At 40.1% G+C, this 23,830-nt stretch overlaps 2 pseudogenes; one reads left to right on the forward strand and one right to left on the reverse strand.

Annotated features, from left to right (window-relative positions):
* Positions 1-1,105: 1,105 nt before the first annotated feature.
* LOC124961326 (vacuolar protein sorting-associated protein 72 homolog) lies at positions 1,106-2,634 on the reverse strand (annotated as a pseudogene).
* Positions 2,635-7,068: 4,434 nt separating this feature from the next.
* LOC124961327 (protein O-glucosyltransferase 3-like) lies at positions 7,069-21,963 on the forward strand (annotated as a pseudogene).
* The last annotated feature ends 1,867 nt before the right edge of the window (positions 21,964-23,830 follow it).

Below are 23,830 nucleotides of genomic sequence, written 5' to 3' on the forward strand. Positions count from 1 at the left end.
ATAATGAGTATTGAGACTGAAACATTTCACAAGTTTGAATTCTAAAATTTTAGCTTGATTCATAAATTATATACAAAATAGTAAAAAAAAAAAAAACTGGCTTTGAAATATTCATTTTATAATATCCAGTTTGAGTTTTCATATTAAAAATCATGAATTATTAACAATTATTATATGACATATTGTTTCACTTTTTAAAAAATTTAAAGTTCATAGACTAAGTGAACGTAACATTAAACGAGCCAATTGAAATTCTAGTAGATACCTGGTGAGATTATAATAGTTCAGTCCCTATCCCAAAGATGAAAAGGAAAGGTGACAGGAGGTGAGCTGAGCCCCTGGCTGGGGAAGAGAAACAGGAAGAGTGGAGCAAAAGGAGAGATGCTTAGTCATTAAATGACGTGCTCACCTAGATAATAACAATATCTAGATTTGGTAGGCCTATTCAATTCTGTCTCAGTTTTGACAACAAAACCACACCACTTAAACAGAAATAGCTTAGATGTTTGTAGAATTCATCTCAGCCCAACACATGGTGCCTTTGGCAAGTAACCTCTGTAAGGCTCTTTCCAGTGAATGTTTCTGACATCATAACATTATTCTGAGGGTCAAATGAGGTCGTAACTAGTAAAGAGCACAAAGCTCCTTAAACCATTACTATTGTAGTTTAATAATAATATATTGTCTTCCTAATTGTAATGATCTTTCAAGGGCAGAGAAAAGGAGGCAGAAGTATCTATATGGTCTTGAAATTATCTATGAAGTATCTATATGGTCTTCAAATTAAGTATCATTAACAATGACCTCTAGTAGAACTATTAGAGCAGTAACATCATTTAATAAAATTAAAAGAGCTAAGCAAAAGGTGCAAGGTCCCTATCCTATCCCTAAACTAGTAAATTCCTTTATAATTCTTTAGACTCTTCTTTTTTTTTAAGGATCTTTCCATTTTATTAGATTAAAAAAAACCTAACAAAACAAGTAAGAACCAGGGGCAAAGAAGGGGGAAGACACACAAGAGGAGCAGGCAAAGATCAGATAAGGGGGAGAAGTAGAGAGGGAAGGTCAAGAGCCCATGTCCCGGCAGGACAGAGAGTTCTAAGGACTAAACATCTCTTCCTTTGATGACAATTTTCTGGCATAAGGCTCGCGGCCCAGAGTCAGGGAGGGGCTCAGGAGGTGGGGGGCCAAGGCCCAGGACTGAGCAGTAGGACGCTGTCCATGGGCAGCGATGTGCTTCTATAGGCCTCACGGATGGTCTTGAAGTTTCAAGCAGTGGCACAGAGTATGTCTGTAGCATGGTCACGATATCGAGCTGGAGGATGGGTCACTGGGCGGATCTCCCGAACACTGACTTTTGGGGGTTGACCTTGGGGGAACTATTCCTCAAATGTCGCATCATCACTAAATGTGAAGAAGGCATGTGAGCAATGAGCAGGTGGTACCACAGGTGCAGCCCCAGCATGGGGAGTCAATGCAGAAGCCATGGGAGCAGGATCAAGTCCTTCTACCTCCACATTCTCTTCCTCGGGGCCCAGCTCCCCAACAAGCGGCACTGTCATTGAATGAGAGGTGATCATGGGCCCAGGCACTTCCGTTCTCGTGAACCTGCTTTTTTGTCAGCCTCAAGTCGCTCATGTGTCTCCAGTGAACGCAAGTTGAGCTCTTCTGTGCTCTTGGCTTCCCTGAGAGTTTCTTCTTGGGTCAATGGTCTCTCACAGTGGGGCCCCTTTCACTGCTGGGACTGGTCCTGCCTCTCCTGTACCTGATCCAATGTCGGAAAAAGTACCTAAAGTCTTTGAAACTGGAACTTGGGCTAAGCTGCTCTTCCTGCAGGTAACTTTAGGGACCCTTAAAGGCCATTTTTAAGAAACATTTTCTGATCTCAAAAATCTGCCATTAACCCATTTTGCTGTCTTTTCAAGTCAATATTATTCACCTTACAAGAATTCTCAGGCTGGGGAGATAGCTCAGTTGGTAAAGAGCTTGCCTTGCGAGCACAAGGCCCGGGGTTCCTCCCAGCACGCAAAAAAAAAAAAAAAAAAAAAAAAGAATTCTTTTAGGTAAAGTAGTCTTAGGCAAAGAGGAGAGATTGAGTCTTGTGGCATTTTGACAGCCTGCACCCATTAGGAACAATCATACATTTACCAAATGATCCCAACATAAGTACTTGTGGGTGCTGCTGGGGAAGTGGACAGCAAGGTTCGGTGCTATGCCATAACTTGTGGAGGTAACTGGAGGATTTGTTTTGAAGATTTAATAAAGGATCAAGTTGAAGAAGTACCTTAGTATGGAGGGGTTCCTCTGAGTGATGAGCTCAAAAAAGAAGTGTGTTTAAAAAAACTGATGAGGGTAAAGGACAACCAACAACTCTCACCTACTATGCCTACTTTCCTGCTGGTGACCATTACAGCAATTTTTACTGTAACACACCAAGTCCTTTATTTTGGCTGATGCCATCTATTCAACTCTGGTAAAGATAATCACTTTCAAGCTTCTCAGCAAAACTATTTTTCAAGCAGAATGCTTCTGAGAAGCATACGAATACACATGCTAATGATATTTAAAAAGTATTACCTGGGGTAGTTCAATAACTTCTTCTTTCAGATGACGTCTCTTCCCATGGCAAATCATTTTCTTGATTAGTATCTAAAAACAGGTTAAGAAAATTGTCTTTTAAAACGTAAATGATGCTGAAGTTTGCTTTAAATGTGTAGACAGGCTCAGCTGGCAAACTACCTTCTCAGTAAATGCCAGTGCACACAAATGTACACACACCCAAATCAATCCTAGCAGTTTTTCACTTTGGGTCTTAACTTTAATACTAAAACTAAGTGGGAAAAAGATCAGTTTTGCTCATTTAGTAACTGACCATACAAACCTTAAGTCGAAAGACCCAAAAGGCAAGAAAAATGCTCCTGAAGTCTGAACAGATTTATCCTCAACACTCCTCCACTCCCGGGAGCTTTGCGCGAGAAGCACGGTGGGAAGGCGGTCGGGGCTTTGTCCATCCACACTGCCCTCGGGATGCCTTCCCCGAGGGACGTCCGCGCAGACCTGCAGTCACGTCTACCCGAGCTGAGGCGGCGCACAGCGGCAGCACATCCGCAGACGGGCAGCCTCCGCAAACCCCGCCTTTCAGGAGCAGCCGTCCCCAGGGCTCGGGGCTCCCTCAGGCCGCAGCGACAGGAACACTTCACGCCCATTTCCCTGCCCCGAACCCCAGAACTTTCCATCCCTAACTCGCAGCTGGCCCCACCATGAAGGACGAAAGCCCTTCGCCCAGCAGGCACCAAGACACTCACCGAGCCCGGCGCCGCCTGCTGGCCGCGGGGCAGCCCGTCCCGGGCGTCCATGACAACACGCAGCCGCTTGTCCAGGCGGGCGAAGGAGTTCCTGCGGGCCGCGTCGGACCGCCCCCTCTGCCGCCGGCGGCCGGGAGGGGCCTGAGGGGCAGCACGGCCGCCAGGGCGGCGCGGCGAGGCCTGGGCTCCGCAGCTCGGGAGACCGGGAGGCGGCAGCTTCTTGGCTCCCGGACCTTTTCCATGGGAGCCACACTGTTTCCGGCGGCTTTATGTAGGTGGGGGAATAGCCGGCTACCAGAAAGGGCCGGGACGCGAAGCGGCTGAGGCCGACCGCCGGCCCCGCAGTACTTCCCGCGCGCGCCAGGGCCCCGCCCCCGCGCGGCGTGCGTGACGGGCACGCGGACCGGAGGTCCCGCCCCCGGCTGCGTTCCTCCGGGCGGGGCGGTCCTGGCGCTCCTCCAGCTCTGGTCCCGGATCCTGTGGTGAGATGAGGCGGCTGTGGGCAGCACTTGGCCCGGGCGGGTGTGCACTACCCCGTTGGGCATCGAAATGGCTGAACGCTGCTAGGCCTGCAGTAGGGATGTCATCACTGCGGGTACAGCGTCTGGACTCGAGCCTCGGTGCTGGACTGCTGCTTAGATAGAGCTTTCGGGGAGCAGTGGTGACGTCTAGAGGTGGTGACAGCGCCAGAGCCGACCCCAACCCCGCCTTCCCCAAGACAGAACTCAGAAGATAGCACCCTTCAAGCTCAGTCCCCCTTTCCCATTGCCAGGAAGTCCCAGCCCTTCACGCAAATGCTCTGCAGTTCCCACAGGACAAGTTCCTGTGGTCCTTTGTTTCTGAAGAAACTCGAAGTAAATGGATAAATTGAAGTGTGTATGAGTTAGGTACTTTGGAACCCGAAAATAAATTAAAATGCTTAAATTCTGACAGCAAAGACTCGTTAAGATGTTCAAAATGGAATTGACACGTAACTAAGAACATTATTTTGACGGTGTACCAAGGCCTGTAACAGATTTATCAATAGAATGGTGTGGATTTTGCTGAAAGCAGTTTTCCTCATGGGAAGAGAGGCAAACGTGTAGAAAAAGTTTACTAAAAATGACTTTCAGAATACCCCTTCAAATGTTACAGAATTATCTTGCTCATTTGCACAGTAATCTGGAAAACATTTTTCAAGTATGTCAAATAACTGAACATTTTGTAAGTCAGAAAACATGCTTAAAAACTGAACAACTTGCTTTTTATCTTCCTTGATTTTTTCCAATTTCCAAGGAAAACTCTGGCTTCAAATACTGGGATGGTTTATCCAGCTGAGGTTTGAGAAAGAAGATTAAAATTGAACAACTTGATTTTTCTTCCTTGATTTTTCTGAACAACTTCCTTGGAAATTTTTGCCTCACACAGTGGAATAGGTTCGTCCAACTGAGATCTGGAGAGAAAAAATGATTACAAATGTCACAGATGTTTAGAACACACTGGGCAGTAGTTGACAGTTGCCATAGTTCAGCCATATTACTTTAAAATAAGTCAAACTTGTCCATTAGTATCTCCACAGTTAAAAGTGGTTAAGTTTTCAAGGGGAAAAAATACCTACTTAATCCATTCTAAGTAATAACCATATTGGATTTTCTGCTCTTTCCAAGCCATGGATCTTTTTGGGAGGGGAGATGAGAAAAAGCAAAGATCAAAGCACAGAAAGGAATGGAGGGCAGGAAACTCACAGGACACTTCTGGTGGTATACCGCAAGATACACTTTGAGAAATATTAAACAGCAGCCATTTATCTAAACTAAATAAGCTATGGAGGCAACAGGTATACTGTAAAAACTGAAACAAAAATGGAAATGCCCACGTTATTTCCTTGAGAATAGAAAATAAACAAAAATCATTTGGTTACTTTAGCATACCTAAAACCACCAGCTGATAACTTCCCCATCACATCTTTTAAAATGCAAAGCTGGAAAGATTGTTAAGGTGACAAAGAGAAAGGATTAAAAACATTCACTACGCGGAAGATACTACTAGGCAGGTCAATTTTCTTTCAAGTTTTTTACTCTTAGAGATTCAAACTCTTGTGACAGAAATTCTGTAACCTGTCAAGTTTACCTGTAAAACAGGAATGATTTGAGACAGTTGATATAACTAAGCCTAAACTTCTAAACACAAATGATAACAGCAGCAACTAAGGGATGACCACTTTTGTATTTAGCACTTACTTTACATCTCTTACATCTGGTTGGTAACAGAACAAAATATGTGCATGGTATGTGTCAGTAACAGAATCAAAATTACATGAAATCAAAAAATTTTTGTGAGAATGTAAGGAGAAAATGTCCATATTAAGCTCAGTGAACATTATTTCTCTTCCTGCCCCCCTTCACTTACACTCTGCTCATTCTCTGATCTTTTTCAGTTAGTTTCTCTGTTCCTATTTTCTTCCTTCTCTCAATATGCACTACTGTTTGGAGAGGTTCAACTTTTATACACACACACACACACACACACATATACATATAAATATATATATATATATATATATATATGTTCAGTTATTTATTTATATTTGCTAGGTTGAACCTTCTTAAGAGCTGACAAGAGACTCATCAGAGTCCACCATGTCCTGCTCACTTTAAACTATATCTGACTTGTGTTTCTGTGTGCGTGGATCATTTGTCTTCCTAGGGTCTCACAGAAAACAGAGAACTTTAAGGTTATATGATGGGGTAAAAGAGATTGAGAAACAGAGTGGTACAAAAATATATTGATTTATTGAGTGAAACCAAAGAAACAACAGGAATTTCTAAAGTGTGTCAGGTTCACTTAAAGCAAACTTGGGTAAATTGGTAAGACAAAAATTAAAAAAAATTTAAATAATTAAAGCTATCACTTAAGTAAATTTAGAATCAGCACAGATTTTTTTTAGCTGTTAGTGAATTTTAAAATTAACTTTCATTTGGGATTTTGTACTTCCCTTTATCAGTGCCGTTTGCGATTGTTATTTCCCTGAAAAATTTCATGTTCTCAATTTGTACTGAGTAATGTAACCCACCTATAGAAGGCCTAAGTCTTTCAAAGCACCGCTTGACTTCCAAGCTGCATGCTATTGAAATCACTTTGGCTCCTCTGTGCTGTGCTTACTGAATAACTATTGTGCCAAATACCTGTGTGGAAACACATGTACAAGGGGTTAACAAATACAGGGGACAGGCCATATCCAATCTATTTTGTAGACTAAATAAAATATACAGCATATGTATATATTGTGTGTATGTATGTATGTATATATAGTATATGTGTGTGTATGCACATATACATATACGTTCATATGTGCATATAGGTATGTGCACTTTTTTTGGTACTAGGAATTGAACCTGGGGTGTTTCATATTGAGCCATATCAACAGTCCTTTTTATTTTTTAGTTTGAGACGAGGTCTTGCTAAGTTGCTGAGCCTCCCAAGTCACTGAGATTACAGGCATGCACCATTGCACCTGGATTCTTTAATATATTTTTAAAAATAAAGAAACAAATAAAAAATAAAAACGTCTGGGGATGTAGCTCCATGGTAGACTTCCCGTGAATTCTCCCTAGTGACACAAAGAAACAAAAAAAAACAAAACCCCCAAACAAAAAATGCTATAATAAAAAAGGAAAAAAAGTACAGATAAATTTAGCAGGGTAAATGTCTGATTTGCTTCTTCAGAAGGGGGAGTAGAAAAGCTCCACACTTCACATGCTCAGGTCTGAGCATCATTTCCAGGATGGAGGCCACATTCAGAAACGTGACCTTAGAAAGAGAAAGGCGGCTTAAGGGCACTGTTTATGTACTTCAGGAACCTAGCTGCCTCTCTTTGGAGACTGGAGCACTTCAAACACTCCATCCATATTTGGACCTGTAGGGTGAGCACAGGGAAACACTACTACCCCGATGTTGGACATCAGAGGACGTCAATGCTGAAGGCAGCTCTGCCTTTTTCCAGAGAAAAGGAAAGGAAAATAATTTTCATAATAGCCAAATAGGAAACTACAAATTCACCTCAAGTTTTGCAATGATTTTAGATTATAATATTTTACATATTCTTTTGTTTGTTTGTTTGTTTGTTTTTGTACTGTGAATTAAACCAGTGGTACTTAACCACTCAGTCACATCCCCAGCACTTTTTCTTTTGAGACAGGGTCTTGCTAAGTTCCTCAGGGCCTCGCTAATTTTGCTGAGATTGGCCTCAAACTTGTGATCCTCCTGCCTCAGCCTCCAGAGTCACTGGAATTACAGATGTGTGCCACCAAGACCAGCTGTTTTACATAGTCTTTTACTATTATTGCAATAGTCTATTTCTGGATGCTATATGGAATACATTTAATTTAGTATTTGACCTCCTGTGTGATCTAGCTATAAAATGCCAACACTTTATTAACCTGAGTAAGTGTCAGTGATATTATACAAAACCAGTAAGGAATTCCAGGGATGAATAAAAATGGTTTGGCTGGGGGAACAGCTCAGTGGTAGACAGTTTACTTACCAACCCTGGGTCCCCTCCCCAGCATGGGGTGTGGGCGGGGGAGACTTGTTTTCTTTTTAATGTACTGGTAAACTTAAAGTAATTGGAAACTAATTACACTAAATCTAACTTTTACCTCCTATTGATAAAACCTGCTTATGATAACAAAATGGGAGGCTGGTAAAGATATCAGTTATTAATCAATTGGCAAAGAATTCTATTAGCTTGTTTCTAAATTCCTTAGGTTGACTGCATGTTAATCTATTTCTTAAAAACACACATTAATACTTACACTTGCTTCATCCATTATCAGTATTGATTTACCAGGAGAGAGATGAGAAAGTTAATGCAGGACTGTATAAACTCATACTCCATCCTGAATAGTTCCAGCTGCTTCTGTCCATGTAACCTTTTCTGGTTTATGAACTATCACAGGAATAAGAGGAAACCATCCATTAGCAAGTCCTAGTAATACTGCCTGATGGATCTATTTCTTTCCATCTCTTTGTCCCTGGACCATGGCCCTGGTCCAAGACCCTGCTCCTGTTAATCTCTCCCCCACATTATGGTTTCCTTGGTCCACTCTTGCCCACATGTAATCCATTCTCAAGCTAGGAGCAAGTGTACTGAGTGAGTATCTTTCCTAAACACATTCAGGAGCGTACATAAAACATAAACACAACTGCATTAATAAATAAAAAGCAGAAGGTAAATAACCACCATCAGAGAGGAGAAACAGTGCATAAGGATCATCCCTGCAGCCTCCTCTCTCCCCACCAGGGGTCACCATTCTCACTTGATTTCTGATTCCCCTTTAGAGTTTATCAAGTGTGCACTCCTCAACCATCATTCAGTTTTGCCTGGTTTTGAACATTTATCTAAATAGAACCATACCCTAAGTATTCTTTGCTATATTGCCTTTTATGTTGAACATTGTTTTTAAGAGACACATTTTTGTGCCCCTTCATTTGGGAGGATGGTGTTACATTATGCATGGTTTTCATTAGGATATTTACTTTGGTGTGGAAATCCCAGGTCGCAGAGTATATTACTTTTGACTTAGTTACACACTTTTCAGTGTGCTTGTATAAATTTACTCCCCAACATCATTGTCTTAGTACATTTTCGCCAGTCATGTGTATAATGGTATAATGGTTTCTTACTGTGACTTAAAATTGCTTTTCCCCTACTACTGAAAAGGCTGAGCCCCTACATTTGCAGGTCTTTTGGAATTCTTTTCATGAAGTGACTGTTCAAGTCTTTGTCAAACTTTCTAGCATCCTGTCTTTTTCTTATTTATTGACCTAGAGGAATTCTTATAGTCATTTGTGCTGTAAATATTACAAGTTGAGACATTTGTCTATGTGCTACAAATATTACAAGTGAGTATCTCTTATCTGCAATCACGACTCCCATCTGGAAAAATTACTGAAGGTAAATTCTGACTTTAAGTACAGTTATGATAAAGTCAGATGTAAGAATTTATATGTCAAATGCTTAGCATGTTATTGTTGAACACATCTTAACCTTATGGACTCACATTAAACCTTCCTCTGATTTAATTTGAAATATTTCTGTGTAAGAACTGTGAAAAATAAATTACCAGAGAAGAATAAGAATTAAACCACTAGTAGCAACAATTGCAACAGTAAAAACATTGATAGTAATCCTCTCTGTGGAAAATAAACATGTCCAGGTTTGAGATTAAGAAATAGAAAAGCTATCCAAAGATATTCTCTGGCCTCACTTTTGAGAAATATCTTTTGGATGTTGTTGTACCCGTGATGACATCATACCATACTGGAGAAAAATGGTAGACTATGCAAAAAAGAATAATTAAGGTTGGGACACTCAAAGAACATGCTAAAAATGGAAAAATACTATATACATAAATTGTATTTTTTAATTTTTGTGTGGGGATTTTCAAATATACTTTGTGTTGTTTAGATCAAGGAAATTCTGTGCAAATTTGGAGCTTGAGCTTAAGCAAGTACCTTGTCAAATTTGCTGGTGATTAACATATGCATGAAATCCAACTAAAAGTTATTTTCAGTGCAAATTGGATCTACTGCAGCAGTCAGTGCCTGCTTTTTGCCAGAAGAAACAAGTGTGGATATTAACACTCCACAAACACCTTTTACATTCCAGTTGGTGTCCCCTCTCATTCATTTAATCACCTTAATTTAGAACCATAACTTGTCTCACAGGGTAATGTCAATTTTTTTTTTTTTTTTTTTTTTTTGTGGTGCTGGGGATTGAACCCAGGGCCTTGTGCTTGCAAGGCAAGCACTCTACCAACTGAGCTATATCCCCAGACCTAATGTCAAAATTTGAATGACTCTTGTTCTACTATCTCTCAACATTCATGAAGGCAAGATGTTGAATAATGTATAAATAATTAAGAGCTGATTGATCATAATTAATAACAATTGTCCTATGGCTTTCCTCAATTAATATCCTAAGTCTTTCATCAATTTTTAAAAACAAAACACAAAAAATAGTAAAATAAACTGACAAACTTTTATCTTTCTACTGCTTCAAAAACTGATATATGAATAAATTGGTAAAAATCAAAATATGGATAATGAAAGGACAGAAGAAGAAATCAGTAAGAAAACTGGATTTCACATGCACAGATATAAGGACCTGGAGGAATCTGTTATGTGTAAACCACACTGAAATTAAGTGGATCCTAGAAGTACCCTTTATGTGGAAAATTTTACATAGACCAAGGAAGGTCTACCATCCTGGCAAAGAATAAGGGGGACAGGGGCTAGTAAGGAAAAGGCTGATGATTTGTTTTCTTTTTGAATATCAAGAAGTTCTAGCAAGCAGTGCTTTGATGATTTAAGAATAACCTCATAAAATATCATGTTTGTACTTTTCCTTGAAGGCATTTACATTTACGAATTAATGGCACTTGGAAAATAAAATTGGTTTTTCCTAACCCAATATATTTAGATAATAAATAAAAGATTAAGCCTAATATAACTTTTTACTAAAAAAAAGGAAACAAAAGTTCAGATGAAGTAAAAATATTTTCTATCTCTACTCAAATTATTTTAACATTTTACATATTTTTCCTAATTAACCATTCTCTTTATAATGTTCACTAGCACAACAAAAATCTATAACTGAATACTGCATTATTTTTATTACTCATTAACAAGTGAGCTTCTATTTGGATTTTGTAAAGCTTTCTCAGGGTTCCTTGCATATCTATTATAGAATTATTTTAACATTTATAGTTTATTTTGAGAAATTTAAAGAGTTAAAGATGCATTTTGGAAATTGATATTTAATTGAAACCAATATTAAGTACTCACAGAAATTCAAAAAAGTAAGGGAAAGGAGAAAACGGGGGAAGAAACTGAGGTATTAAATTTATTTTCCACTTATCAGTAAAACATTCGGCCTTTGATTTTTTTGGGATTGACTTATTTCACTTAGCATTATATTCTCCAATTCTATTCATTTATCTACAAATGCCATAATATTATTCCTCTTTATGGCTGAATAATATCACATTGTGTATATATACCACAGTTTCTTTATCCATTCATCTGTTGAGGGCATCTAGTTTGGTTCCACAATCTACCCATCATGAATTGAGCTGCTATAAATGAAAAACTAAAGGCCAAATGTTTTCCCTGATAAGTGAATGATCATATAGAAAGGGGGTGGGAGGGTGCGGGGGTGAGAGCAGAATGGAGGAACTTTAGATTACATGGAGGGAAGTGAGAGGGAGGAGGGGGCGGGGTATGAAAGATGGTGGACTGAGACAGACATCCTTACCCTATGTACATGTATGAGTACAAGAATGGTATAATCTACATCGTGCGCAACCATAGAAACGAAAAGATGTACCCCATTTGTGCACAATGAATCAAAATGTGGTCTGTAAAAATTAAAAAAAGAAGAAAAAATTTTATATTCCCCAATAATCTGTTAAGAAAACAGATTATTTACAATATAAAATAGGTCAGCAAAGAAAAGACAATGCTTCCCTCAAACTTCCACAAGTCAGAGTGCAGAAATACATACATTCTGCCTAGCTCTCTCTACCCAGATCTGATGCTGGTTTGTTCTATATGCTTAAAATAAAATGGATTGAAAAAATGAAATTCTCACTGGTTGGTTTAACTTTAAGCAGACTGCCTACTTCTATGGAAGTGTCAAATGAATACCGAATCAAGCCAATAAATTATGCACTCGTTATCAGTTTCAATTAAATTACAACACTCTTTCTCTCAAGAGTTCAGTTGTGTGCTTCTCCATTCTGACGAATGTTTCCTGTCTCACACAGGACCATAATTTCTGATTTGCATTTTAAGAAAATTCTGTTTCAGGAAAATCTCACTTGAATTTTTGTTTCCTACCATCTGAGGCAAATCTACCTCTTTTTATATTTGTCATTGACTGACATGCTATATTTTAAGAAGAGATGAAGTATGCAGAGATTAAAGACTTACACTTGGGAGTAACATCCTCAGAGTGCTACCAGTATTGTTCACCTTGTACAATTTATTGAATTCCCTAGTTCTCAGTTCACAAAATTGCTATGAGCATTTAATCAAATTATTTATTTAAAACACTTAGCACCTTTTCAGGAACATGGCAGTCAATAAATGTTATTGTTGTTATTAACTTACAGTGAAGAAAATATGTAAATAAGTGCATCAAACAAACAAATTTTAAATCCCACCCACAGAATAAAAGATAGTTCAGGAATCCACACAGTTTGTAGGCCAGACTGGCTCATTGTTTGCCTGTGTAAATAAATGCTTCTTAAAATACATTATCTGTAACTACTTTTGCAAAATTGAGAAATTGCATCAGAGTGCTATAATCCCACAAAAATATTTACTATCTGACTTTGTGTAGGAGAACTTTGCTGACATTTGGGATAGTTCATTACTAATTAAAAGAGTCAAAAACATCCAAACCATAAGCCATGAACATTGATCACACCAGAACTATTCTTTGTACATCTTAAACTCTTCTTATTTTTATATTAGTGTTTATCCTAATAAGAAAACTCACCCCACCTGTATGGAATAAGTGAAGGATTAACTAGAGATTAGGAAGGCTACATACTTTCTAAACAGAAGCACACATCTGGAATTGAGAAAAAGTAATTCAACAATATGCTGGAAATGTTTCCAAGAGCTTAATGAAGAGATCACAAATTTTCATTACTTCCAAATATTTTTCAGAAAAATTTTATCTCCTGATGTCAACAAGGATGAGTATATAAAAATATGACTACACAAAAATGAAATATGATGGAAAATTTACATCTTTATAAACTGTTCAAAACTATTCAATAGTTTATTATTGATTACTAAATCATATTCACACATTAGCAAAATAGTAGAGATATTCTTATATCAAGTAATGACTTGAATGTCAGAGCAAGGTGGTCAAGTAGAACTCTTCAGTTAGTAGCAGGAAGGGAATAATAAATATCAGAGAAGAAATAAATGAATCAGAGACTATAAAAAAGTAGAAAATATCATTGAAAGAAAAGTTGGTGTTTATTTCTATAAATCAAATTGACAAGCATTAGGTAGACTAAGAAAAACTGAGACAAGGCTTAAATAAATAAAATTAGAAATGAAAAGGGGGACATTATAACTTATACAATAAAATGCAAAGTATAATAAGAGACTATTATAAACATTTATATGTCAAAAAATGTATAACCTTAAAGAGGTGGATAAATTCCTTAATGCACAGAACCTACTAAAATGAAATTATGAAGAAATAGGAAACTATTAGTGATACCGCTCTTTACCGGTGACGAGTCCTGCTTCCTCAGGTGTTGAAGTATAACGCCGGAGAAGCACGCCGAGGCAAATGTAGAGTGGAAAATGCAGCTTTATTAAAGAAAAGGAAAAGCAGACTTCTCCCGGGTGGAAGAAGGGGACCCAAAGGCGGAATCCGTGGGATGAGCAAATCTCGTTCTTTTTATGGGTTTCATTCTCCCATTCTTTCCCCCTTGTCTCCTCCCTTCCTGCCTACCGGATTAGGCCTGATTTTGCAGGTAAGATGTAGAAAGTGAAAAGCGGGTGTGGCAGGGGGAGGGTCAAGGTGACCCAGATGGGCAAGGGCCCAGGGGGCATTAATTAGCATCTTCCTGCCTGTTGTCTCTGACAAGGGCAGGTAAATTTGGTAATCAATGGGCTCCGGAGATCCTTGACATTCCATTCTTCCAGGGGCAGATGACTTTATGGCCTCCATTTTCTTGATCTGACCCGATTTCCTATTTCTACACTAACTACCTGTCCCCAATTCTGGCTTCATTCCCCCCTCTAATTTTAGGAACTCCATGCTGCTGGGGAAGGGGGTCGATGACCGCTCTGACTTCTTCGAGCTGAAAGTGGACGGCGAGGGGCAAGCAGCTTGGAGTTCCTTTTTAGAAATCAGGTCGATCGAGGGGTCCACGGTAAAAGTCTGGTTGAAGAGTAATAGGCTGGAGGGTCATTTGAGAGATGGGCGGTCTATAAGAGAAACAAGAAGTTATGAGTAGTTGCTGGAATCTCAGATAGCAGAGTATATGGATTAGGAACTACTGGGTGGAGGGGAACAACTGCTTCATTAATTATTCTGAGGTCTTGGACTAAACGCCATTCCCCATTTGATTTTTGAACTCCCAAAATTGGTGTATTGCATGGGCTGTTACAAGGTACTAAAAGTTTCTGCTGTTTGAGGTTCTGGATGATTTTTAATAGGCCCTTTTTTGCTTCTGGGCGTAGCGGGTATTGTCTCTGATGTGGAAAGACAGAGGGATCCTTTAAGACTATTTTAACTGGGATTGCTCTTTTTGCCCGTCCAATCTTGCCTTCAGTGGCCCATACCTCAGGGTTTATATCACATTCTAGTAGAGGTAAACATAATGATCCTTGTGGTCCCAAATTTATTGTAATGGAAGTCTGAAGTTTTGAAAGTAAATCCCTTCCCAATAAAGGGGTAGGGCATTCTGGGACTATCAGGAATGCATGAGAAAACATCATCCCATCCCACTCACAACTCAGTGGGGGAGTAAACTTTCTGGTAATAGGCCGTCCAGACACCCCTTGCACCGTTATAGTATTAGAGGAGAGAGGTCCAGGATAAGAGGTGAGCACTGAAAAACTAGCGCCAGTATCTAAGAGGAAGTTGACCTCTTGGCTCCCTACGGAGAAGCATACCCGGGGCTCATGTGTAGTGATAGGAGTTACGGGAGCCATTAGAATTGGCCCCGGGCCCCGTCAGGCCTGTGTGGAAGAGTCTGGTCTCAAGGACCTACGCCCCTGAGGACAGTCACTTTTCCAATGGTTGCCTTGACACTTGGGGCAGGGCTTTGGTGGTGGCCGTTTGGCTTGGGGACATTCCTGTCTGAAATGTCCCTCCTTTCCACAACGGAAACAAATCCCTCTTGTGGCCTGAGGTACATTCCGTTTTCTTTCTTCATCACCCGGGAAGCTAACTCCTCTTAGGGCTAAGACCAGCGCTTCAGTTTTTCTTCTGTCTCTACACTCTCTTTCCTTCTTTTCCTCTACATCTCGATTATAAAAAACCGAAGTTGCAAGTCGGAGGATATCATCTAAGGATTGATCAGGGCCATATGCCAATTTTTGTAATTTCCTCCGAATGTCTGGGGCCGACTGAATGATAAATTTGTCCTTTAAAAGTAAATGGCCCTCTGTGGATTCAGGATCCACGGTGGTGTGTTTTCTCATTGCCTCCCTGAGTTTCTCCATGAAAATAGCCGGGCTTTCTTCGGGACCTTGTGTAATTTCAGAAACCTTAGAATAGTTAATAGGCTTCTGTTTGATTCTCCTAAGGGCCTCAAGGACTAACATCTGGAAGTGCCTGATCTTCCAAGCATCCTGTTCATTGTTTGGGTCCCAGTCGGGGTCATTTCTTGGAACTGCCTGTGCTCCCGATGGATAGTTGGGTTTAGATCTAGTTTGGGCTCCTGGGGCATAAGCAAGGTGTAGGTCATCCCCAAATTGTTCAGCTGCTTTCAGGGTGGCTTCCTTCTCATTGGAGGTTAAAGTCTGGTTAAGTAACAGGATAATATCTTTCCAGGTGAGGTCAAACACCTGGCATAGGTTTTGAAACACCTCAATATATTTATCTGGATCTTCTGAAAATTTCCCTAGGTCTGTTTTTATCTGTCTTAGGTCTTGGAGGGAGAAGGGGTTGTATACTTTAATTGGTCCAAATTCTCCTCCCGGCATCTCCTGGAGAGGTAGTACATTTGATCTGTCCATTGGGGCAGATGGAGAAGGACCAGGGTATGGAGGACAGGAGGCCTGCTGATGGACTTTAGCAGAAAATTCCTTTCCCTCAGTAGGTGACTCTTTAAGGCTTTCTTCCTTTAGAGTAGTGGTTCTGGCTGAATCTATTTTACATTGTTGGCATAATTTGGGGTTTTCCCTTAGAATAAAGAAGATTTGAACATAAGGTACCTCACACCATTTTCCTTCCCTTTTGCAAAATCTATCAAGCTGTAAAATGGTATTCAAATTTGTCCCAGTTTTTCAGTATGCAGGCTAGTGGTGAACCTGGCAATACTGTTGAGAGTGAAGCTCCCATCTAAGTGGAAGAAAAGAAAAATAGACCTCAGGCGCCCGCGCCGGAGACTATGTGCAGGGACGTCTCCCTAAGTTTGAGCTTCAATCCGGTCCAGAAAACCCGTCTCTCACTACCTGGCTTTGCCAAAGTATTTCTGGCCTCCTTTGGCAAAGTGCTGGGGCTCTAGTTTGCCCTGTGCTAGAGACCCTTGGAGGATTCAGACTTAAGGGCATTACTGCTTTCCTCCCTGCCACTATAAATTCCTACAACAAAAGAAGAATTGTACATCTTCTTGCCTATTTTGTAGACTAAAGGGATCTCCAAAGGGTGAGGGGGACACCTATTGATTGTTAGACATATAATACCCTGTTCTCTGAGGGATTCAAGGGAGGGGTTGAATTAAAGTATACATCCTCCTTGCAGCTTAGAACACACTGAGCACCTTTAAGCACAGAAAAACTTTAAACAAACTAACAAAGGCTAAATATGCAAACAAAGATAACCTGAGTACTTTCCTATTGATTTTCCTATGATCCTACTATCTGAATGTTTAATGTCTGATCGGCGAGCGAAGGGAAAACATCCAGGAGGGAATGGATGTGTGCGGTGTGCTGCGCGGCCCATACGGAGGCAAATGTAATTGGCGCTTTCCCTCGGTGCCATTTGTCTACTGGTCCACCTTGGATACCCCTTAGGGCGGTCGGGAGGGGGAGTCCAGAGAAGGAACCTTTGGGGTCCACCCGAGAGTAGCCCGGGCCGAGAACCCCGCAGTTGCTCCAACCTTTCCTCCGCCTCCACGCATCCTGGGCAGATCAGGACTAGGGACACTGTGTACTCACGGCAATTGCGCTCCGGGCCTGGACAGAAAAGTAGGAAACGGCTTCAGCAAAGCCCCAACATGCCTGCAGAGCAGGGGATTGGAAACTTGCCTGAGCCGAGAAACCTCTCACCCGAGTCTTAAGAATGGCGGCTGCACTAGTTGCATTTAAGTAGCCGACGGGTGCCCATTTTGCCCTCCAGAAAGAAAGAGACAGAAAGATGCACCTCGGACAGATTGGGGTGCGTGAAGAGAAAAGCTCACTTACCTCGGCGTAGATCTCGGTGGAACCTCCAAATCTGATACCGCCGTTTACCGGTGACGAGTCCTGCTTCCTCAGGTGTTGAAGTATAACGCCGGAGAAGCACGCCGAGGCAAATGTAGAGTGGAAAATGCAGCTTTATTAAAGAAAAGGAAAAGCAGACTTCTCCCGGGTGGAAGAAGGGGACCCAAAGGCGGAATCCGTGGGATGAGCAAATCTCGTTCTTTTTATGGGTTTCATTCTCCCATTCTTTCCCCCTTGTCTCCTCCCTTCCTGCCTACCGGATTAGGCCTGGTTTTGCAGGTAAGATGTAGAAAGTGAAAAGCGGGTGTGGCAGGGGGAGGGTCAAGGTGACCCAGATGGGCAAGGGCCCAGGGGGCATTAATTAGCATCTTCCTGCCTGTTGTCTCTGACAAGGGCAGGTAAATTTGGTAATCAATGGGCTCCGGAGATCCTTGACATTCCATTCTTCCAGGGGCAGATGACTTTATGGCCTCCATTTTCTTGATCTGACCCGATTTCCTATTTCTACACTAACTACCTGTCCCCAATTCTGGCTTCACTCTCACCACTTCCATTTAATATAGTAACAGAGGTCCTACCAGAGAAGTTAGACAAGAGAAAGAAATAAAAGGTGTCCCCTACATAAGACATCAAATTGCTCCTGATTATAGACAACAGGCTCCTATTTCTACAAAAATATAAAATACACAAAAAATAAGAATTAATAAATAAATTCAGTAAAATTTTAGGATAGAAAATCAACATATAAAAATCAGTAATGCTTCTATCCACTAATAGTGAACTATCTGAAAATAAATCAAGGAAAAAAACCATTTATAATAGTTATAAATATGTACTTGGGAATAAATTTTAAAATGGAAGTAAAAGATTTGTAGACTGAAAATTATAAAACATTGATCAAAGAAATTGAAGAAGACACAAAAAAATTAGGAAAGTATCACAGGTTCATGGGTTGAAAGATTAATATTTTTTAAACATCCCTAATACCCAAAATGATCTACAGATTTAACACAAAACCTTTCAAAAATACAATGTCATTTTTCATAAAAATGGAGAAAATTCTAAAATTCATGTGAAATCACAATAAAATCACAAGTAAAGAAAGCAATCTTGATCAAAAAGAATAAAGCTGAAGGCATCACACTACAAGACTTCAAAATATACCACAAGTCCTAATAACAAAATGCATGGTGTTAGCATAAAACAGCTAGAGTAGGGGAAATACCCAGAACCAAATGCATGCATTTCAAGTCAACTGGTTTTTGACAGAAAGGTACCAAGAACTGACAAACAAAAAAACACAATCTCTTCAATAAATGGTGTTGGAAAAACTGGAAATCCACATGCAGAAGAATGAAATTAGTCTCTTAATCTCACCTAAGAATCAACTCAAAATGAATTTAAAAACATAAATGGAGGCCAGAAATTAAAACCACTAGTAGAAATCATAGTTGGAAAAGCTCCATGACATTAATCTCAGCATTGACTGTGAATACAACCACACAACAGAGAAAACAAAAGCAAAAATAGACAAATGAGATTACATCAAACTAAAAACCTTCTGCACATCAAAGTAAGCAATAGACTAAAGAGACAATATACAGAATGGGAGAAAATATTTGTATGTATCTGGCAAGGGGTTAATATCCAAAATATATAAGGTACCAAAAAATCAATAGCAAGAAATCAAACCAAGTTAAAAATGTGCAAAAGCACTTAATAGATGTTTCTCAAAAGAAAACATACAAATGGTCAACAGGCATATAAAAAAATGTTAAACATTTACTGATCATCAGAGAAATGCAAATTAAAAACCTGAAATATCCCCTCAGGCCTGTTTGGATGACTATCAAAAAGAGGAGATACCAAGTGTTAGGAAGAATGTGGAAAGAGTGAACTTTTGTACCATGTTGGTGGGAATGTAAACTAGTATAATCATTATGGAAAACATATGGTGTTTCCACAAAAATAGTCCTTCCACATGATCCAAACTTCTCACTACTGGGTATATTTCCCAAAATAAATGAAAGCAGAATGCTGAAGAGATATCTGCACCCCATGTTTATTGCAGCATTATCCAAAATAGGCAAAAACATAGAAGTAACCTATGTGTCCCTGATCAGATGAACCCATAAAGTGTATATATACATTAAATGCAATACTAGTTACCCATATAAAAGAAGGAAATCATATAATTTCCAAAAACATGTAGGAATTTTCAGGACATTATACTAAATGATATAAACCAGGCACAGAAAGACAAATATCACATGATCTCAGTCATTCGTGGAAACTGAAATAGTGGGACTTGGGTATAGATCACTGGTAGAGCACATACTTAGCAAGTGCAAAGACTTGGCCTCAATACCTAGGAAATAAATAAGTAAACCAGTAAAATGAAAAAGCTTATCTCACAGAAGTAGAGAGTAGAATGGTAGGTAGATGCCAGAACTGGGTTGGTTGGAGAGGGTTGGTTAGGAAGATGTTGGTCAAACAACACAAAATTTCATTAGATAAGAGGAATAAATTCAAGAGAGCGATTGTAAAACATGGTGATTATAGTTAATAACGTGTTGTATTCTTGCAAAAAGCTAAGAGTTGATATTAATGTTCTCACCACAAAAATGATAATTATGTGAGGCAATACATGTTCATTGTCTAGATTTAGTCTAGACAATGTTTATTGCAGTGTGTATTTATGTGAAAACCTCATTTACATAGTAAATACTTATGACTTTATGTGTCAATTTTAAAATGTTTTAAATAATAATGACAAAAGAGTTATTAATATAAGAAATATCTTCCTATTCTTGGCTTATTGGAAATTTTAAACTAGAAAAGGATTAAAATTTTAGCACTTGGCCGGGGGGCGGGACAGCGGGCGGCCACATAGAGGTCCGCCCCAGGCGCGCGGGACCCTCCCTGCAGCCTCAGAGCTGGACCTCAGCTGCCCGCCGCCCATGTACCGCCTCGCGCTGTCCCGCTGCTGCTGCTGCTGCTCGCCCTGCTCCTGGTCGCAGGAGCCCCCAGGCCAGGGTCAGAGCACCGCGAAGCCTGGCGTGGGGGCCAGGGCTGCAGGCTGCAGTCGTTCTGCCCGACCGACCGCTATTTCTACCTGCAGGCGGTCAACTCCGGAGGCCAGAACCTCACATGCTCGCCCCCAGGTGAAACACTAGTCAAAGTAGTAGTCTCATCTCTTTCACCTAAAGAATTAGTTGGAATCCATGTCCCTAAACCTTTGGTCAGGAATGCTGGAACATTTTTGGTGAGATATAGGATGTATGAAATGGTCAATGAAGTGTCGAAGATAGAGATCCTCTATGATAATGAACATGTGGCTCAGTCTCCCTATATTTTAAAAGGACCAGTGTACCATGAATACTGTGAGCATCCCGAACAAGGATCCTCAGACCTAGCAGAGAACTCTTTCTTGTCCAACCAAGGAACCACAGATTGAAGAGGATTTCGTTTCCTTCCCCAGCATCAATCTCCCACAGATGCTAAATGAAGTTCCCAAAAGATTTGGGGATGAGAGGGGTGCTATGGTACATTACACGATTCTCAATAACCACATTTACCAGAGATCTTTAGGAAAACACACAGACTTCAAAATGTTCTCTGATTAAATTTTGCTGTCACTGGCAAGAAAGGTCCTTCTCCCAGATTTAGCATTTTATATTAATCTTGGAGATTGGCCCCTGGAGCATCGAAAAGTCCATGACATCCCTGGCCCTATACCTATCATTTCCTGGTGTGACTCTCTGGATTCAAGAGCTGCTATCCTTCCAACCTGTGACATCACCCACTCCACGCTTGAAGCAATGAGGGGTGTCACCAATGATCTGCTCTCTATTCAGGGAAATACAGGGCCTTCCTGGATCAATAAAACAGAGAAAGCTTTATCAGAGATAGAGATAGTTGTGAGGAGAGGCTGCAGTTGGTACAGCTATTCAAAGAAAACCCACAACTGCTAGATGCAGGAATTACAGGATATTTCTTTTTCCAGGAGAAGGAAAAGGATCTTGGAAAAGCCAAGTTGATGGGTTTCTTTGATTTCTTTAAGTACAAGTATCAGGTGAACGTTGATGGGACCGTGGCTGCGTACAGGTATCCATATCTCATGTTGGGAGACAGCCTGGTTCTGAAGCAGGACTTGCCCTATTATGAACATTTCTATGTGGCACTTAGGCCATGGAAACATTATGTTCCAATCAAAAGAAATCTTAGTGATTTACTAGAGAAAGTTAAATGGGCCAAGGAAAATGATGAAGAAGCCAAGAAGATTACAAAGAAGGGCCATTTATTGCTGGGCAACCTGCTACAGCCACATAGGCCTTACTGCCTCTACTACAGAGTTCTACAGAAATATGCAGAGTGCCAGTTCAGCAAGCCTGAGATCCATGATGGAATGGAACTTGTTCCTCAGACAGATGATAACACATTCATCTGCCAGTGCCACAGGAAAAGGTCTTCAAGGGAAGAGCTTTAAGGTGGCCGAGATTCCCACTCCTGTGTATGCCAGCTACATCTTTAAGTGAAGACTTAAGATAGATGCTAAACTGTGAAGAAAAATACAGGAGATATTTCTCTTGGTGGCTTTATATAATGTGGATGGATATAGCAATATTTGAGCAAGTAATACCAAATATCTTTGGATGTTAATTCTTTTAGGTTAAAACTGCTGTTATCAGCATCATAGTTTTCTCATAAAAGAATATATGCAGATCATAGATTGAGAAGCTTGCCAAAATACAAATCACTCTCTGTGAATCTGTTGACACCATGCCCATTGACTTATTTCTATCCCTTGTTTACTTTCTGTCTTCTGCTTCTGTTTGTGAAGAGAAAATATTTGTACAGGGAAAAAACAGTTTAGTATTTAAAAATATTTTTAAATGAGTACAAAATTTTTCTAATATTTCATCTTCTTTCTATTCTAGAAAATTGTACTACTTAATATTTTTGCTTTGATTCTTAAATAATTTCTATTCTGCAATAGTTTGCATCTGTATCACTTATACTGTTATTTTCCCCAGCTTTTAATCTTCCTGCATAATACAAGATTTCATATTTCTTATTTCTGAATTGCTGACCCTGAGCTCTGTTGTCATAACTGATAATGACTATGGGATTCAAACAAAATTGTGCTAGTGAGAGTAATAATTCACACTGGCATTCAAACTTTCTGCTTAAAGTGAGGATGATGGTGAGGTTGAGGATCTTTCTGACATCTCACTGAAAAGCCATATCATTCCTTCCAACAGGTGACTTTCATGTTGATCCTCTAGTCGTCAATGCCCCATTAGTTACATGTGTAGGAGAAAATCTCCTAAAATGCTAATATTTCAAATTTTTTCTCCAGTGTTTTAGTCAGCTTTTTCACTGCTGAGACTAAAATACCCAACAAGAACAATTAGAGAAGAAAAAGTTTATTTGGGGACTCCAGGTTTCAGAGGTCTAAGTGAGCTGGCTCCATCCCTTGGGGCTCAAGATGAAACTGAACATCATTTCTGAAGAGTGTGGCAGAGAGAAGCACTCACACGATGATCAGGAATCAGAGAGAAAGAGACTTCACTTGGTGGATACAAAATATATACCTCAAAGCTACGCCCCAGTGACCCACCTCCTCCAGCCACAACCTATTGGCCTTTACTGAAGGCATTCAGCTACCTCTCAGTTAATTCCTATTAGGGAACTAACACAATAAATGTGTTAAGGCGCTCGTAACCCAATCATTTCACCTCTGAGCCTTCTTGCATTGTCTCACACATGAGGTTATATCCAAACCATAACATCCAGTTTCTAAGACTCATTCTCTCCATTCTTAGGTTTTCAGGCCTGTGTCATAAAGAATAGAGTGGAAGATGAAAAAGTGTGAGGCAAATATAATGTCTTCAATTCTTCAGCAGAAGTGGGACTAACATATCTTTTGTCTTTGGATAATTAGCATTTCATCATCAAGAATGCTCTTGTATTCTTCACCTCTCTTCCTTTTCCAAATAAATATTGACCTCATTGACTTAGGTCATGCCAGTCTATCCTGAATGCTTCCTGACCATTATATAAAGAAGGATATGGCTGTACGACTGCTGTTCACCAAATGATGATGGATGCAGTTGCCAATCCCTAAGAAAGTTCTTGGTATCCTAAAACATCCCAATACACCAGTTTTTCCAATTACACCTGGGTGTCTTCTGATAGGCAAATAGGATGGGATTTGTGATGAGTAGAAAGATCCAGGTAGGCAAAGTTGTTTTCCTTTACACGTTTTCCTCAGTATCTTTTAAGCCCAAGACCTTTGGGCCTGGGTCTTCCTGCCATGGGTAGCACTATGGAGTGCTCTGATCTCTACTGCT

The sequence above is a fragment of the Sciurus carolinensis genome, chromosome 12 (genome assembly GCF_902686445.1).
Source record: "Sciurus carolinensis chromosome 12, mSciCar1.2, whole genome shotgun sequence".
Classification (NCBI taxonomy): domain Eukaryota; kingdom Metazoa; phylum Chordata; class Mammalia; order Rodentia; family Sciuridae; genus Sciurus; species Sciurus carolinensis.